This window comes from Mesoplodon mirus (assembly GCF_964341445.2).
Source record: "Mesoplodon mirus genome assembly, chromosome: X".
Lineage (NCBI taxonomy): Eukaryota > Metazoa > Chordata > Mammalia > Artiodactyla > Ziphiidae > Mesoplodon > Mesoplodon mirus.
Genome location: NC_138981.1, coordinates 117,078,189 through 117,098,907, shown reverse-complemented (window position 1 = coordinate 117,098,907; position 20,719 = coordinate 117,078,189). Strand labels below are relative to the sequence as shown.

At 37.5% G+C, this 20,719-nt stretch overlaps 1 pseudogene across 1 annotated transcript in view; it reads right to left on the bottom strand.

Moving 5' to 3' along the window:
• The window catches only part of LOC309796300 (transmembrane 9 superfamily member 2-like), a 99,031-nt pseudogene that overhangs the window by 32,742 nt on the left and 45,570 nt on the right, over nt 1–20,719 (bottom strand). Inside the window, exons 8-12 of the transcript in view lie at nt 16,197–16,276; nt 12,906–13,014; nt 11,769–11,900; nt 10,676–10,795; nt 10,189–10,246 (exon numbers count right to left, since the gene is read on the bottom strand). The product of the transcript in view is annotated as a transmembrane 9 superfamily member 2-like (transcript). The remainder of the gene's footprint in view (nt 1–10,188; nt 10,247–10,675; nt 10,796–11,768; nt 11,901–12,905; nt 13,015–16,196; nt 16,277–20,719) is intronic.

Below are 20,719 nucleotides of genomic sequence, written 5' to 3'. Positions count from 1 at the left end.
CCACATCTTCTTTATCCATTCATTTGTGGATGGACACTTAGGTTGCTTCCATGTCCTGGCTATTGTAAGTAGAGCTGCAATGAACATTTTGGTACATGACTCTTTTTGAATTATGGTTTTCTCAGGGTATATGCCCAATAGTGGGATTGCTGGGTCATATGGTAGTTCTATTTGTAGTTTTTTAAGGAACCTCCATACTGTTGTCCATAGTGGCTGTATCAATTTACATTCCCACCAACAGTGCAAGAGGGTTCCCTTTTCTCCACACCCTCTCCAGCATTTATTGTTTGTAGATTTTTTGTTGACAGCCATTCTGACTGGTGTGAGATGATATCTCATTGTAGTTTTGATTTGCATTTCTCTGATGATTAATGATGTTGAGCATTCTTCCATGTGTTTGTTGGCAATCTGTATATCTTCTTTGGAGAAATGTCTATTTAGGTCTTCTGCCTATTTTTGGATTGGGTTCAGGAACAAGACAAGGTTGCCCACTCTCTCCACTATTAGTCAACATAGTTTTGGAAGTTTCAGCCACAGCAATCAGCGAAGAAAAAGAAATAAAAGGAATCCAAATTGGAAAAGAATAAGTAAAGCTGTCACTGTCTGCAGATGACATGATACTATACATAGAAAATCCTAATGATGCTACCAGAAAACTACTAGAGCTAATCAGTGAATTTGGTAAAGTAGCAGGATACAAAATTAATGCACAGAAATCTATTCCATTCCTATACACTAATGATGAAAAATCTGAAAGTGAAATTAAGAAAACACTCCCATTTACCACTGCAACAAAAAGAATAAAATATCTAGGAATAAACCTACCTAAGGAGACAAAAGACCTGTATGCAGAAAATTATAAGACACTGATGAAAGAAATTAAAGATAATACAAATAGATGGAGAGATATACCATGTTCTTGGATTGGAAGAATCAACATTGTGAAAATGATTCTACTACCCAAAGCAATCTACAGAGTCAATGCAATCCCTATCAAACTACCAATGGCATTTTTCACAGAACTAGAACAAAAAATTGCACAATTTGTATGGAAACACAAAAGACCCCGAATAGCCAAAGCAATCTTGAGAAAGAAAAACGGAGCTGGAGGAATCAGGCTCCCTGACTTCAGACTATACTACAAAGCTACAATAATCAAGATAGTTTGGTACTGGCACAAAAACAGAAATATAGAGCAACGGAACAGGATAGAAAGCCCAGAGATAAACCCATGCACATATGGTCACCTTATCTTTGATAAAGAAGGCAGGAATATACAGTGGAGAAAAGACAGCCTCTTCAATAAGTGATGCTGGGAAAACTGGACAGCTACATGCAAAAGAATGAAATTAGAACACTCCTTAACACTATACACAAAAATAAACTCAAAATGGATTAAAGACCTAAATGTAAGGGGAGACACCATCAAACTCTTAGAGGAAAACATAGGCAGAACACTCTATGACATAAATCACAGCAAGATCCTTTTGGACCCACCTCCTAGAGAAATGGAAATAAAAACAAAAATAAACAAATGGGACCTAATGAAACTTAAAAGCTTTTGCACAGCAAAGGAAACCATAAACAAGATGAAAAGACAACCCTCAGAATGGGAGAAAATATTTGCAAATGAAGCAACTGGCAAAGGATTAATCTTCAAAACATACAAGCAACTCATGCAGCTCAATATCAAATCCGTTTTTACATTGTCCATGTATATACCACAAGGCACTGAAATTCTCTGGTAACCTACCACATTTTAAGAAATAAGAATCCCAGTACCTTATGATTCTCTCTCTCATGTACCTAAGAGAGCCCCTAAAACTCTTGAGGGAAACACGTTCTTTGTATCATGCCTGGTTTATTGCTTTTAAACTGCATTCAGTTCTACTAACAGAACTAGGAAAGTGAATCTGTCTTGCATTTTAAATTATTCATGATTCAGTCATTTACTGAGCACTTACTCTCTATAAGGCACTCATACTTCATATAAGGCACTGGACTACACACTGTGAAAGATACAGAAATGAGTAAGACATAGTACTCACCCTCATGAGTCTTGGAATGTAAAATGAGAGATAAGACATATCACAAATAACTCCAATCTAAGGAATACTATTGTAAGTGTTGTAATAATGGTAATAGACATTGTACAATTTCAAAACATGAAGGTGGTAGTATTTGAGATAGAAATTAAAGAATGAACAGAAATTTGTCATTAGAAAATTGGTACGAAGGAATTACAAATTGATGGAATAGCTTGAGCAAAGGCATGATAATAGAAGAAAACAGTAGCTAATAACCACAGCTACCATTTATTAAGCACTTATTATGTGCTACGCACTGTTCCAAATGCTTGAATACATTATCCCATTTAATCTTCATAACAACCATATGAAGTAGATAATACTATTATTTCCATACTGCAGATGAAGAAGCCTAAGATTAGAAAGGTAATAATATTAGTAAATAATATTAGTAAATATTATTTAAAACTCCTTTTTTGGCTATCAAATTTAAAAGACAGCTGCATAATGCAGTAATTATAAATCTGTGTTGATGAGCATACAAAGCATTAAGATATAATTTGTATGACAATAACAGCACAAAGGAGGGAGGAGGGAAAGGAGCTATATACGAGCATATAATATTTTTAATAATACTGAAATTAAGTTGGTACTAATCTGAACTAGATTGCTATAAATTGAGACATTAATTGTAACCCATAACGTAACCACTAAAAACAAACTCAAAATAATAGTAAAAGAAAGGACAAGGGAATAAAAATAGCACACTAAAAATATCTATTTAACACAATAGAGGGCAGTAATGAAGGGACAAAAAAGACCTAAAATTTATAGAAAGAAAATAGCAGTATATCAGATGTAAATCCTACCTTATCAATAATTTCATTAAATGTACATGGATGAAATATTCCAATTAAAAGGCACAGGTTGGCAAAAGGGACCCCCCCAAAAAATGATCCAAATAAATATATGATGTCTACAAGAGACACAATTTTGATTCAGAGACACAAACAGATTGAAAGTGAAAGGATTTTACATACAGTTGACACTTGAACAAAATGGGTTTGAACTGCACGGGTCCACTCATACATGGATTTTTTTCCAATAAATACATACTACAGTGCTACACAATCTGCTATTGGTTGAATCCGTGGATGCAGAATCGTGGATAGAGAGGGCTGACTCTAAAGTTATACACAGATTTTTGACTGTGCAGGCGGTCAGGGCCCCTAGCCCCCATGTTGTTCTAGGGTCAACTGTATACAGATATATCATGCAAACAGTAACCAAAAGAGAGCTAGAGTGGCTATACTTCTAACAGACAAAATAGACTTTAAGACAAAAAGCATTATGAGAGGTAAAGAAGGACTTTTATAACAATAAAAGTATCAATCTACCAAGAATATATAACAATTGTAAACATATATGTACCTAACAGCAGAGCCCCAAAAATATATGAAGCAAAAACTGACAGAACTGAAGGAAGAAACAGACAATTCAACAATGATAGCTGGAGACTTGAATAAACACTTTCAATAATGGATAGAACAACTAGACAGAAGATCAACAAGAAAAATGAAAGACTTTAACAACACTGTAAACCTCCTAGACATAACAGACATCTATAGAACACTCCACCCATTGACAGCAGAATACACATTCTTCTCAAGTGTACATGGAACGTTCTCCAGGATAGACCATATGTTAGTCCATAACACAAGTCTCAATAAGTTTAACAGATCTGAAATCACCCAAAGTATAATGTAATTGAAAGGAATTAAAGAAGACCAAATAAATGGAAAGACATCCTATATTCATGAATTGGAAGACTTAATATTGTTAAGATGGCAATATCCCCCAAATTGATCTACAGATTCCATGCAATCTTGTCAAAATCCCAGTTAGCTTTTTGAAGAAATTGAAAAGCCCTTCCTAAAACTCATATGGAAATGCAAAGTTCCAGAAGAGCCAAAATTATCTTGAAAAAGAACAAAGCTGGAGGACTTCCACTTCCTAATTTCAAAATTTATTAAAAGCTACAGACTAAAATCAAGACTATGGGTGGGATTCCCTGGTGGTCCAGTGGTTAAGAATCCACCTTCCAATGCAGGGGACGCGGGTTCGATCGCTGGTTGGGGGACTAAGATCCCGCAGGATCTATGCCCATGCACCGCAACTACTGAGCCTGTGTGCCACAACGAGAGAGCCCACGTGCCACAACTACAGAGCCCATGCGCTCTGGAGGCCACGTGCCACAGCTAGAGAGAAGCCCATACACCACAATGAAGAGCCTGCACACCACAACAAAAGACCCCGCGTGCCACAACTAAGACCCAACACAGCCAAAAATAAATAAATAGATTAGAGATAATCTCAGAGATTACAAGTACACAAAAAGGAGCAACAAACTTATAAAAAAAGAAAAAAAGACTACGGATACTGGTCTAAGGATAGACATATAGACTAATGGAATAGGAGTGAACGTTCAGAAATAAACCCACAGATTTATGGACACTTCATTTTCAATAAGGGAATCAAGACAAATCAATTGGAGCAAAAGAGTCTTTTCAACAAATAATGTCAGGACAACTGGATAATCATGTACAAAAGAATGAAGTTATATCCCTACCTCAAACATATATAAAAATTAACTCAAAATGGATCAAAGACCTATATTTAAGATGTAAAACTAGAAGACTTTTATAAGAAAACATAAGCATAATTTTTTTTTCTTTTTTTGCAGTACACGGGCCTCTCACTGTTGTGGCCTCTCCCGTTGCCGAGCACAGGCTCCGGATGCACAGGCTCAGTGGCCATGGTTCACAGGCCCAGCTGCTCTGCAGCATGTGGGATCTTCCCGGACCAGGGCACGAACCCGTGTCCCCTGCATCGGCAGGCGGACTCTCAACCACTGAGCCACCAGGGAAGCCCAAGCATAAATTTTAATGACCTTGGATTAGGCTTCTAAAATATGACACCTAAAGCACAAGCAACCAAAGAAAAAGTAAATAAAGTGAATGTCATCAAAATTTTAGTTTTGCACTTCAAAGAACACTATCAAGAAATTGAGAAGACAATTCACAGAATGGAAGAAAATATTTACAAATCATATACCTGATAAGCAACTAGTAACCAAAATATATACAGAACTCTTACAATTCAACAATAAAAAGAAAAATAATCCAATTTAAAAATGGGCAAAGGATTTGAATAGACATATTTCTAAAGAAGATATGCAAATGACCAATAGGCACATGAAAAGATGCTCAATATCATTAGTCATCAAAAAATGTAAATCAAAACTACAATGAAAGATCACTTCATAATAATTAGGATGGCTATAAGCAAAAACAGTAACAAGTGCTGATGAGGGTGTAGAGAAATTGGAACCCTCATACTTTGCTGGTGGGAATGTAAAATTGTACAACAACTTTTGAAAATAGGCCGGCGGTCTCTCAAAATAGTAAGCATAGTGACCATATGACCCAGTAATTCTACTCCCAGGTATATACCCAGTATCTACCCAGTAGAATTGGAAGCATATTTTCACTCAAAACATCACATACAAATGTTCATAGCAACACTATGTATATTATCCAAAAGGTGAAAACAGCCCAAATGACCATCAACTTATGAATGGGTAAACAAAAAGTGGTATATTGATACAATGGAATACTGTTCAATCATAAAAGGAATGAAGTAGTGATACATGCTATAACATGGATGAACTCTGAAAACATTATGCTAAGTGAAAGAAGGCAGACACAAGAGGCCACACTTTTTATGATTCCATTTATATGAAATGTCCAGAAGAGGCAAGTCCATAGAGACAGAAATTAGATTAGTAGATTAGCAGCTGAAAAATTCCAGTGGCATTTTTCACAGAGATAGAAAGAGCAACCGTAAAATTTGTATGGGACTACAAAAGACCCCGAATAGCCAAAGCAATCCTGAGAGAGAAGAATAAAACTGGAGGCATCACATTTCCTGATTTCAGACTATACTACAAAGCTATGGTAATCAAAATAGTATGGTACTGATATAAAAATAGACACACAGACTAATAGAACAGGATCAAGAGCCCAGACATAAATCCCTGCATATACTGTCAACTAGTATTTGACAAGGGAGCCAAGAAATCGATAAGTGATGTTGAGAAACTGAATAACCACATTCAGAAGAATAAAATTGGATCCCTATCTTATACCACTCACAAAAATTAACTCAAAATGGATTAAAGGCTTAAAAATAAGACCTGAAACCATAAACTCCTAGAAGAAAACATAGGGTCAAAACTCCTTGACACTGGTCTTCACAGCAATTTTTTGGATATGACACCAAAAGCACAAGCAACAAAAGCAAAACTTAAGAAGCAGAACTACATCTAACTAAAAACTTTCTGCACAGCAAAAGAAACAATCAATAAAATGGAAAGACAACTTACAGAATGTGAGAAAATATTTGCAAATCATATATGTGATAAGGAGTTAACATCCAAAGTATATAAAGAACTCACACAACTCAATAGCAAAAGAACAATCTGGTTGACAAATGGGCAGAGGACCTGAATACACACTTTTCCAAAGAAGACATACAGATGGCCAACAGACACATGAAAAGACGCTCAACATCACTAATCATCAGGGAAATGCAAATCAAAACCACAGTGAGATATCACCTCACACCTGTCAGAATGGCTATCACCAAAAAGATAAGAAGTGTTGGCGAGGATGTGGAGAAAAAGGAACACTCGTGCACTCTTGGTGGGAATCTAAATTGGTACAGGCACTAAGGAAAACAGTATGGAGGTTTCCCAAAATTTTTAAAATAGAATTACCATATGATCCAGCCATCCCACTTCTGGGTATATATATAAAGGAAATGAAAACAGGATCTCAAAGGGATAGCTGCACTCCCATGTTCATTGCAGCATTATTCACAACCTACTCAAGGCCTCATTAATTAGAAAGGGGCAGAATTGGGAAATGGACCCCTATGTGTATAGAGCATAGGGTGCATGTGTGTGTGTGTGTCTGACTCTAAAGCCTATGCCAGTAGCCTCTAATGCTACCTCTCCACTTCAAAATATGGTTATGAGTTGTTGTTATTGTTGTTTATAATGAAATTATTTTAAAATAGGTAATGCATGCATATGGTACACAATGTGAAAAGTAAAAAGAAACAGAGAAACAGTGAAAAATAAGTATAAAATAGTCTCCTTCTCACTCTTGTCCCCCAGCCACCCAGGAGACAACCACTGTTAACAGTTGCTTTTCAAATTAAAAAAAAAAATTATTTTCACAGAAGTGGTTTGCCACTGCATCATTTCATAGCCCATGTAACCCTGAGCCATGTTATTATGGATTCCTACTCTAACTTTTAAATTTTTCTGTGTAAAACATTCTTCAAAATTGATCCCATAGAAAACATGATAAAAACAACTCATAGTGCATTGCAAATGCTAATGCTTTTCAGACATTAATTGTTCAGTTTAGCTAATCAAGCTTAGTGACACAGCATATTCTAATTCTTTTACATTTTCTATTTCAATGACGTAACTTCTTTTTACAATAAGATGGAACATCTGTCTGATGAAAAATGGGCCATTATTATTTATCTGAAGCCACGAAGGCAGTTTCAGGGGAGATTTACATTTATTTCCTCTACAGTGCCTAGCATAATGCATTAAATATAGTAAAAAACAAAAACAAGACAAAATTTTTTAAAAACACAATAAATATGTTGAATGAGTAACTAAATAATGAAGAGAATAGTACATGGTTTATTGACTAGTTCTTGCTTGCAATATCCCTTGCATGACAATCCAGTATAATGACTTTAGCACAATGGCACTTTGTTGCCAAAGTTATTCAATTTCAGATTCATCTGAGTCTTGAACTTGAAGCAACAAATATCTGAAATATTGTCAACCACATTGCATTCTTACATAAATATATTAAAGCATTCACCTCAGGAAAGACCACCCATTCTAGTTCCCTTGAAAAGAGTTATAGAAAAAGCAGATGGCTGTATTCAAGGTGGTAAGGGGGAGGGGAGTGCATTGTCCTTATTTTAAATAAGTCAAAAACTGCAGTACATGTATTTGATGTGCAAACTTATAATGTTCAATCTTTTCAATTATATTACCTTTTCCCCTGGAGTTTAGGAGAAAACAAGCCACATGTAGATAAAAGATTATGAGTCTACTGAATATATCATCTGTCACTGCACTGAATTGTTTATGGCATTATACTCAGTCACAGAGCATTTGTTCTCATTTTGTCACTAATTAGTATATAATATAACTGAATTTACTATGTATAAGTTTCATTATAGGACTTCCACTATTGTGACACACTCTAGCATCAAGGACATGGGAATTTTACAACAAAAGAAAATTAAAGTACCACATAACAGTTAAGATATAATCCACTACTTTTTCCTTAAAAAAAAAAAAACTTGTCCTTCAGAACATATCAAGGGAATAATTTTTTTAATGGAACTTGCTATGGACTGAATTGTATCCCCCAAAATTCATATGTTGAAACCCTAATCCCTAATGTGATGGTATTTGGAAATGGGGCCTTTAGGGAGTAATAAGGTTTAGATGAGGTCATGAGGGTGCGGTCTTCATGATGGCATCAGTGCCCTTATAAGGAGAGACACCAAAGAGTTCGCTCTCTCTCTCTCTTTTCCCTTGCCATGTGAGGACACAGCAAGAAGGCAGCTAGCAGCAACCAGGAAGAGAGCACTCACCAGGACCTGACCCTGTTGATGCCCTGATCTTGGGCTTCCCAGTCTCCAGAACCATGAGAAAATAAATGTCTGTTGTTTAAGCCACTCAGTCTATGGTATTTTGTTATGGCAGCCCAAGCTGACTAAGACAAAACATATTAAAGAATTTGGAGAGGGCTTCCCTGGTGGCGCAGTGGTTGAGAGTCTGCCTGCCTATGCAGGGGACACGGGTTCATGCCCCGGTCTGGGAAGATCCCACATGCCGCAGAACGGCTAGGCCCGTGAGCCATGGCCGCTGAGCCTGCGCGTCCGGAGCCTGTGCTCTGCAACGGGAGAGGCCACAACAGTGAGAGGCCTGCATACCGCAAAAAAAAAAAAAAAAAAAAAAAAAGAAAGAATTTGGAGATAAAACCTAAAGCAAGTCAGCACCTTATCAGTGAGGTATTATGGGAAGAGCGCTGGACAGGATGTAAGGGGTGAGTTCCGTTATATACAGCCTGGGCTTCATGACTGACTTCTTGTGTGACCTTGAACACGCTGATTCCACATCTCTATAATTAGGGGACTGGATGAGCTCCCATTATGGCCACTGTGCAGCACCACCCCGACTCCCACTCTGACCATGACTGTGCCTGGGGACTGTAGCACTAATGACACTGCAGTAACTAGGTGAGACATGAAGAAATAATCACTGAAGGCAAGGACGAGGAAAATAACACAATGTAGTGTATAAATTGCCACTCTAACGTGATATATAAGGCAAGATGCATAACTGAGATGAGCATTTATGAAACCTGCTTCAAAAAAAAGATCAAAATGGAATACCGCAGCACCATCGCCATCTCTTTGTACTAGGGGTTAAGATGTACAAAAAGATGAAAAGAATGCAGATACACCAGAAAAAGAATGCTGCAGCCACAGAAAACACAGTGGTCATTCAACTCCTTTCTACTCTTCATTATCATGTAAAATGATTTTTCCAAGATAAAGTATAAGAAAGAGGCTTCCCTGGTGGCACTGTGGTTAAGAATCTGCCTGCCAATGCAGGGGACACGGATTCGAGCCCTGGTCAAGGAAGATCCCACATGCCGTGGAGCAACTAAGCCTGTGCACCACAAGTACGGAGCCTGCGCTCTAGAGCCCACGAGCCACAACTACTGAAGCCCGCGTGCCACAACTACTGAAGCCCACATGCATAGAGCCCACGCTCCACAACTAGAGAAGCCCCCACAATGAGAAGCCCATGCACCGCAACAAAGAGTAGCTCCCACTCACCACAACTAGAGAAAGCCTGGGTGCAGCAACGAAGACCCAACTCATAAATAAATAAATAAATAAATAAATAAATAAATAAATAAAGTTATTTTTTTAAAAAGTATAAGAAAGAGTATAATTGCGTAGAGAAAAGAGAACGTGAGATACTAACCCAGGACACAGTAGTGCCGTCAGCAAAAAATTTGTCTTCCACTTAATACCTCTAAATGCTGAGGAAGTAAAGGACAGAAGAGTTACTGGAGCAACTGGATTTAGTCCACTTTACAAATACTTTATAGTAACTAACACACAACTACATTTTGCTAGGTCAGCTAAAATTCCCCATGCAATTTTTGAATTTTTTTTTTTTTTTTTTTTTTTTTTTTTTTTTTTGCGTTACGCGGGCCTCTCTCTGTTGTGGCCTCTCCCGTTGCGGAGCACAGGCTCTGGACACGCAGGCTCATCAGCCATGGCTCACGGGTCCAGCCGCTTCGCGGCATGTGGGATCTTCCCAGATCAGGGCACGAACCTGTGTCCCCTGCATCGGCAGGCAGACTCTCTACCACTGCACCACAAGGGAAGCCCTGAATTTTTAATTTTACAGCTTTTTAATTTCTAACACACCAACTTACTGGAATAATAACAGTTGCAATGCTTACTCATATACATCTTAGCAGATACGTATCCAGCAGAGGTTCCCAGAAGGACCCATAACAGAATAGCACTGGTCATTAAAGCACCTCGTTTGACAGGGGAAAGGAAACCAAGACAGGTCAGAACTAAAGGCACAAAAGAGAAATATCAAACCAGTGACAATAATGGCCTCAAAAGCACATAGGACTTTATAATAAAGACAACCTTCTGAAGATATTTTTATGAAACAGCATACAAGGAAATTCTCTGATGTTATTCTCTTAGCTAATTTTTTTGACAATTTTTTCTTAGTGAAAAAGTCTGATTTCCCATACAAGGCAAATGATATGTTTTCAATTTAGCCTTTAATCTCACTCTTTAAATCAAAATTAAACAAAAGATCTTCCCCTTCCCTACTCCAGTAGTCACTGCATAAACAGCAAATCATTTTTCCCACAAAAATTTCCTTCTGTTTCCTTTTATTCAAGGTAAGGGGGAAAAATCACAGTGAGACTTGGTCTCAGGAAAATATAACCTTAAGAGCTAAATTTTGAAATTATCACTGACATCTGAAACAGCTAATAAGCCATTTATTTACAGCAGCTTTGTTTGTGAAAATCAGCACTCTGGTTATCAAAAACTGACAAACTCCATTTTTAGTTGATAAATGAAGGCAGCCAGGGTTCATCAGCCACTGTAAGCCTACTAACGATGCCATTGCGCTTATACATTTAAAGACCAGCACTCAGGCTTGCCATAGCATTTCAAAATGCTAGTCTTTGAATTATAACTCCCTGAGTTCATTTAAAATATGATTCTACCCACATGCTGATTTTCAAGAACGCATCTACCTTGCAAAGCAAGGAACAAGTGTATTGGACATTACTATAAATTACTCAAAACTGAAGAAGCTATGAAAGTTCCTTTATATAGGAACATATTCAGACTCATATCCTTAATTTGAGAAGAAAGAAATATAAGTACTATAAAACACACATTTCCTTAAACTTTAGGGTAGAATTTTCAAAGTTCTTTTGTACATATGAATCAAAGTTTAACATGTGTTAGCAGCTCACTAAGACTGTTGAAGAAGACACATATTGATCTGAGATTACTCACATAAAGTAATAAATATCATAATCAAAACTTGTGTTCTTGACTCAGGAAAACTGACAGCAACATTCCACTCCTTGGAGGTCTGAATACATCCCCATGAACCAGCTTCCAACCAAATTCCTTCTGGGCATCTTCCTGCATATGAGAAAGTCTTTAATAAACACAGGAGTTACTAGGACAGAAAGTTACAAGAGCTCTGAAAGTTAGAGAAAAATGAATTTTCCTCTAGAGACAGACTAGCTGGAAACCAATGGCTCATTTTGGATAGAGTAGGTCTCTGGCAGGTATGTGACCCTGCCATACAAATGAGCTATTCCCTTACTTTAAGTTTTGCATTGGAGGGACTGTGTTAATTACATAAAGGACACAACTGGCTTGATTTTCATGAAGAAAGCAACACAATTTAACCTACATAAAAGATCCAACCAAGGGACTTCCTGGTGGTGCAGTGCTTAAGAATCCGCCTGTCAATGCAGGGGACAAGGGTTCAATCCCTGGTCCGGGAAGATCCCACATGCTGCAGAGCAACTAAGCCCGTGTGCCACAACTCCTGAAGCCTGCACGCCTAGAGCCCGTGCTTCACAACAAGAGAAGCCACTGCAATGAGAAGCCCGTGCACCGCAACAAAGAGTAGCCCCCACTTGCCACAACTAGAGAAAGCCCGTGTGCAGTAACAGAGACCAACGCAGCCAAAAATAAATAAATAAAAATTTTAAAAAAAGATTCAACCAATTCTATAGAAATTAAAAGTTCATCAATACACAAATGACTATGAGTCAAAACAGTATAAATTGATAAAACTAAATTTACCCTAAATTGTAGTATTTTGCAGTGTTTCGTATATTTATCTCATGCTGCAAATTAATGAAAATCTTAAATAATGATATTTTGAAAGGTCAGAAACATGAAAAGGAATATAACCAAAGAGTTGATAGCAAATAACTCTCTAATAAACTTACCTGTACTTTTTAAGAATCAACACAACACTCTGTACTTTGATTCAGCATAATATGCAAAATTACTAGACATCAAAATGCATTGTATTCAAGGTGTTATACTCTAAGTAGAAATATAACATTGAGAACTGGGCAAGCAGGCACTCAAATATTTGCTGAATCAAATATGTGCATTTTTACTTACGGGAAAACTCATCTGATTATATCTGATAATACCTTTATGGAGAGTCCTTAATATGATCATAGCCACCATTCCAGATAAGAAGACAGCAATAACAATGGAATTCATAATACTAGAAAACATAAAGAAGGAAAAAGAGAAGTTAAATCTCAAGTTTCTTATTTGAATACTAAAAAGAAAATGTGTGCACACGTAAAAGAAAGACATTCAAATTATCATTATGTCGATCAGTTTTCTAAGGTTAAATGTGGATCAAAGGCTGAATACATCAATATATTAAATGAACTTAAGGCTCTATCACAAGGGGCTTCCCTGGTGGCGCAGTGGTTAAGAATCCACCTGCCAATGCAGGAGACACGGGTTCGAGCCCTGGTCCGGGAAGATTTCCACATGCCACGGAGCAACTAAGCCCATGCACCACAACTACTGAGCCTGTGCTCTAGAGCCCGTGAGCCACAACTACTGACGCCCGTGTGCCTAGAGCCCATGCTCCACAACAAGAGAAGCCACCGCAATGAGAAGCCTGCGCACCGCAACAAAGAGTAGCCCCTGCTCGCCGCAACTAGAGAAAGCCCACGAACAGCAACGAAGACCCAACGCAGCCAAAAACAAATAAATAATTTTTTTTTAAAAAGCCCTATCACAAAAGTGCATTACAAATAAATCAATAGAAGCAACACTATTCTTAAGGTTATTTTAGAACTTTGTAAGAGTACATTCTCAAAAAGAAACAAGGAGAAATGAATAAGATCAGGAACACAGACGTAGTTCCAGAACATGAAACTGAGAATGGAAGTTCAGGAATCAATGTTGAATTGATGACTGACTGACTGACTTCTTAGCTGATGGACCAAGGCTTTTAACTCTATCAAGTCTTTATCAAGCTTCGGGGTAAAGACCCCATAGACCACTTACCTACCAGCTCTTACATACTGTTTCCAAAACTGAATCTTAAAATCTATGCCCAAATCAAAATCAAGACCTTCTGCCATCCCACCACCCAGACAAGTCCAGACACATCAAAAAAGTTTCACCAGAATCTATGAAAAGGCCAGCACTGTTTTGGAAAAATGCCATTAAGATAATGTCTAAAATGTCTGTTAAATGTGATAAGTAAATTAGCTCGAGACAGAAGCTAAAGTACATTTATTGTTACATTATAAATATTATTACTACTAGAGATTAGCCCCACAATCTATCTGGACGCCCTTACCTTTCACAACCCCTTTAAAGAAAGCATTTAAATAAATTTTATCCAGGGACTTCCCTGGTGGTCCAGCGGTAAAGAATCCACCTTACAATGCAGGGGATGCGGGTTCCATCCCTGGTCAGGGAACTAAGATCCCACATGTCGTGGAGCAACTAAGCCCACACACCACAACTACTGAGCTCGTGCGCCTCAACTAGAGAGCCTGTGTGCCGCAAACTACAGAGCCTATGCACTCTGGAGCCCATGCACCACAACTAAAGAAGAGAAAACCCGCACGCCACAACTAGACAGAAGACCACAACAAAAGATTCCGCATGCCTCAATGAAGATCCCATGTGTCACAACCAAGACACTATGCAGCCAATAATAAATAAAATAAATAAGTAAATCTTTAAAGAAATAATAAGTAAATAAAGTTTATCTGAAGAGAGTTCTGGGTGGTGTGACAAAATGGGACCTGGACTATTGCCCAAACAGAGGATTTTCTAGAAAAGCTACAATATGATAATAATAATGAGGAGGAGAAGGAGGTAGAGGAGAAGGAAGAATAAGGACAGAAATAGGAGGAGAAGGGGGTGCTATTCTCACTTTAAAGGCAACAGCACTGTAAATCAACTATACTTCAATAAAATAATTTTTTTAAAAAATAAAGCCAATGGCATATAAGGAAAATCATCAACTCAGAAGACCATACTCATAGAATCACACCTTTCCTTACTTTCATCTTTACCTTTATAGTCTTCTTCCATCCAAAGCTGGTTTATTATAGGATATGAGGATAACAGGGGAAAAAATACTACATACACAGGTTCACCTATTTCTCGTCGGCTTCTCTGATCAGTCTCCTAAGTTACTAACTGAAGATCCTACTCTCGTTGTCAGCGCTTTATGACAGCCCCAATCATCATGTTCTCAGTTGGTCCATCCTTTGATTTCATGTTGAAACTACTCCTTCCACAGTCATGAAGGACTCCTAACTCTGTGGTCTGTCCTGTTGAAGATTCCTGAGGAATCAAGTCCCTTCACTCTGAATCCACTAGAATATAAGCTTCCTGCGAGCAGAAGCCTGTTGGCCTTATGTACCGCCATGTCTGAGAGCCTCTCCTAGTGCTTGGCACCCTAATAGGGATGAAAAAGAATATGTGGAGAATGAATCCACCTTCACTCACAGACATTATCTCAACACAGTCCTCTCGTCTATATGACCTGCCTTGACCACTTGCAATGTTTTGGTTTCTCATATTTAATCTTTTCATCTTTCTCTGCTCTCTTCCCAGTCTTTCATGACATCCTGACTTTCCTCCACCCCATCTGGTTACTTCTTTCTCTTACACTCCAGTTTGCTCAGACTTTGACCCCACAAATGAAAGTGTCTCTCCTGTTTTCATTCCATCTTTTGCACAGTGTCCACTGCCACAGTCCTATCCTGCCTACTTCCCAGCATGGACTACTCTTTACATGCAGACATCTTCTCTCTAGAACATCTCAGCCTTCTCCTTCCCTTCAGCATAAACATTAGTATATTTAAAACAGATTTTCCTTTTTTCTTTTGCTTTGCATATGTGGAGAGGTGGAGGAGAGGAAGGAGAAGGGAAATTAGCCACAGAGAAGAAAAAATGTCACTCAAGATCATCTCGGATCGGGGTGGGGGGAACTGGATGAAGGTGGTCAAAAGGTACAAACTTGCAGTTATAAGATGAAGTACTAGGGGTATAATGTACAACATGGTTAATATAATTAACACTGTTGTACATTATGTATGAAAGTTGTTAAACAGCAAATCCTAAGAGTTTTCATCACGAGGAAAAAATCTTTTTATATTTCTTTAATTTTGTATCTATAGGAGATGATAGATGTTCACTAAACTTATTGTGGTCATCAGTGTAAGTCAAATCATTATGCTGCATACTTTAAACTTATACAGTACCGTATGTCAATTATATCTCAATAAAACTAAAAGGAAAAAAAGATCATCTCTGGTGACAAAATAATTTTTAAAATACATATATGTATGTATGTGTGTGTGTGTTTGTATACATTTCCTACTGTGAAGCTACTTATTCTTTATTTCATCAAGTGCTTACTTAAACCACTGAATGCTGGTATGAGACATGGACTCCAAAATATAATCCCGTCTAGAACCCCACTTGATATGTTTGTTTTCCTAAAAACAAAATTACAAAATCACATGACCAAACTTTAACTGACTTTTTACTGGTTATAATCCTAAAACAGACAGAAAGTTATTCTGCCTGTACTTTCTCTATTTCTTTACTGCTAACTTCATGGAATCATGCAATCTAGCCTGATATTTTATCATTTCTTTATTTACTGATATTCTACCTCATTTCAGAAAGGGACTAGGAAAAAATAATTTTAGCTTACTGCTGTTCACCAGAAATAGCACCTTTTTGCTACTATTTTTCTGTAACCCTAAATCCACCCCATACTTCATTTCCTTTTGTCCAGACTGCATTTTCATCTTAATTGCAACTTCATACCATGCTTACAAAGGTATACGTAATGTCACTGTAGTTTTGTTTGTAAATTTAAAAACGTAGAAACAACCAAAAATTCCCAACAGAATGGGAATAAATAAACTGTGATAATCCATGCTAAGGAATACTACGTAACCATTAAAAAGTATGATGTGCATCTATAGGTGACAATATGTCTATGAAATATCATTAAGCAAAAAAGAAAGATGAAGAGTATATGGTAAGACAAGTTATGTACAGCAAGATTCCATTCCCCCCACAAAATTATATACATATTTTGTAGATGCAGACATTTTTCTGGAAGAAATAATAATGGTTATACTTTTGGAGCAAGAGAATAGAAATTGGGGGGAGGGTAGTAAAGGAAGGGAGATCTTACTTATACATTTTCTATATGGTTTGCAGTCTTCACCACATACAAGTATTATCAATATTATTATTTAAATTGAACTCAACATTTGAACTAAAAGACAACTTGCATCACTGCAACACACAAAATCCACCTCCTGCAAATAGGTTTATTATTAGGGTATTTTGTTTAATTAGAAAACAGTATTCAATTTCAGTCATTATTTCTTATAGAATATTTTAATATTTTACATTTTTGTATGTTAAGTATTTTGAAATATTTTAGCAACGAATTTATAAAAGTTGTTTTAATACTGTAGTGCTCAGTACAGAATAAAACACAAGAAAATATAATCACCAGCTGTTTCTGCTGGTGTGTAGTCAAACTCAACCTTTCAATAGCTTTCTTATAAAATATCCCCAATAAATGATCTTAAATGATAATCCCCAGTAAACATTTAAACCATTAATGCAGTATTATTACCCCTTAAATTAATGGCATGCTCTTAGCAAAAGGAAAACACTGGTACAGTTTGACCAAGTTATGTTTGAAATGACTTATTATTTAAAATTAGGTAACTTTAAGTGTTTCTTCTGAACTTTGGGGGTGGGTATGAAGTAAGCCAATATACACTGCTTTAAAAAGAACTGAAATGATGGGTTTTAATTGAACAATGGATTTTAGTTGACACCTGATGACCTGGTGATCATAGTTAACATTATCCATGAAAGGTCAGGTTGACATTATGTGTCTACTGATGCAAGCTATCACTTTTGTGGTCTTCCTGTCCAGAATCCATGGCCTGAGCCTGGTCACGAAGAACCATCAGACAGACCCAGGTTGATGGTCATCCTACAGATTGTAAGGTCTGCACTCTTCAAAATTTTCAAGAGGGACTTCCCTGGTGGCACAGTGGTTAAGAATCTGCCTGCCAAGGCAGGGGACACGAGTTCGAGCCCTGGTCCGGGAAGATCCCACATGCCGTGGAGCAACTAAGCCCATGCACCGCAACTACTGAGCTTACACTCTAGAGCCTGTGAGCCACAACTACTGAGCCCACGTGACACAACTACTGAAGCCTGTGCTCTAGAGCCCTCGAACCACAACTACTGAGCCGGCATGCCACAACTACTGAAGCCTGTGTGCCTAGAGCCCGTGCTCCGCAACAAGAGAAGCCACCACAATGAGAAGCCCGCACACCGCAACGATGAGTAGCCTCCTCTTGCCACAACTAGAGAAAGGCCACACACAGCAATGAAGATCCAACACAGCCAAAAATAAATAAATAAAAAATAAATATATTTTTTAAAAATTTCAAGAATATGAAACACAAGGAAAGACTAAAGAACTGGCCCAGATTGGAGGAGATCAGAAACTAAACATAACATGTAATCCTGGATAGGATAGTGAACCAGAAAGGAGAAAAGTGACATTGTTGGCCAGCTGGTGAAATCTGAATGGATGAATGTGAATCAGATGGTAATGTAATGCCAATACTGATTCCTGGTTTGCACGGTTGTATGCTAGTTATATAGGAGGGTGACCTTGTTTTAGGGAAAGATACTCTGGAGGGTATAGGGGTAATGAGACATCATCTAGCTCTCAAAAGATTCACAGAAAGACTAATGATAATGGACACACACAAAGAAGAGTGAACAATGGAGCAAATGAAGTAAAATGTTAACAATTGGGATGTCTGGTTAACAGAACTACGGGAGTTCTTTGTATTATTCTAGCAATTTTTCTGTAGTATGAAATTGTTTTGAAATAAACTATTTTTTAAAACCTATAAGAAAATCTGAATTTATAGAACTGACAAATCCAGGGATAAATATTCATTGTATGAAAGGATTCATCTTAGCCATTTTATTAAAATATTGTTCGTATACTAAAATGTGACTTAATTTTTCAAAATTTGAATTGCATGCATCTCTTCACCAGACTGTCCATCACCTTAAGCAAGTAAACTCATATCAAGTCTTTTAAAAAGGAGTGAAGGGGCTTCCCTGGTGGCACAGTGGTTAAGAATCCGCCTGCCAATTCAGGGGACACGGGTTCGAGCCCTGGTCCAGGAAGATCCCACATGCTGCGAAGCAACTAAGCCCGTGCACCACAACTACAGAGCCTGCGTTCTAGAGCCCAAAAGCCACAACTACTGAGCCCATGTGCCACAACTAATGAAGCTCGTGCGCCTAGAGCCTGTGCTCCACAACAAGAGAAGCCACCGCAATGAGAAGCCTGTGCACCACAACGAAGAGTAGCTCCCACTCACCGCCAACTAGAGAAAGCCCACGCGGAGCAACAAAGACCCAACACAGCCAAAAAAATAAATAAATAAAATAAATAAATTTTTAAAATATATATGTTTAATTAAAATTTAAAAATTAAAAAAAAATAATCCACCTGCCAATGCAGGGGACATGGGTTCGAGCCCTGGTCCGGGAAGATCCCACACGCTGTGGAGCAGCTGAGCCCATGTACCGCAACTACTGAGCCCACGTGCCACAACTACTGAAGCCGACGCACCTAGAGCCCGTGCTCCGCAACAAGAGAAGCCACCGCAATGAGAAGCCCGAGCACCACAATAAAGAGTAGCCCCCGCTCGCCACAACTAGTGAAAGCCTGCATGCAGCAACAAAGACCCAATGCAGCCAAAAAATAAAATAAATAAAAAGGAGTGAAATAAGTGAGGGAAATTAAGAGGCACAAACTTCCAGTTGCAAAATAAATGAATCAAGAGTATGAAATGTACAGGGTGAGTAACATAGTAAATGATTATGTAATACCTTTGTATGGTGACAGATGGTAACTAGACTTATCATGGTGATCATTTTAAAATGGATAGAAATATTGGATTACTATATTGTGTAACAGGAACTAACATAGTGTTGTAGATCAATTATACTTCAAAAACAAACAAATAAACCCATAGAAAAAGAGATCAGATTTGTGGTTACCAGAGGCAGAGAATGGGGAGAGGGAGAATTATGTGAAAGCAGTCAAAAGGTATAAACTTGCAGTTATAAGATAAATAAGTACTAGGGATGTAATGCACAACATGATAAATAGAATTGACACTACTGTATGTTATATATGAAAGCTGTTAAAGAAAGTAAATCCCAAGAGTTCTCATCACAAGGAAAAAACATTGTTTTTCTATTTCTTTAATTTTGTATCTATATGAGATGATGAATGTTCACTAAATTTATTGTGGTCATCATTTCGTGACATAAGTCAAATCATTATGCTGTACACCTTAAACTCATACAGTGCTGTGTATCTATTATATCTCAATAAAACTGGAAGAAAAAATACAATGTAAGAAAAAGGAGAGAAACTTTCAAATATGCACTATGAAGTTTGGCTTTTAAATACAAAGAGAGCCTAGAAAATCTGCAGTTGTTAAATCAAGTAGTCTTTGCACCAAACATTGCCATCTGCTGGAAATAACAGTCCACAACACATACTACTCCTCCATAAGAAAATAAATCGTTTTAAAATCCTAAGGTACATTTGAGACAAAATGACAAATGCAAAAAGATAACTAAATGGTGGAAACCATTTTTTAAATCCATTTAAAATTAATGAATTATTCTGCATCTTTACATCCCAGAGTTTCAAATCTTTTATAAGACATAGCAATTGTCATAAATGCATACAAGGTAAGCAGGTCTTTAATGCTATTTATAATGAAGTCACAAGAAGCAAATGTAGAAATATAGACGAGAATTCTTGATTCAGGACACAGCACATGATGGGT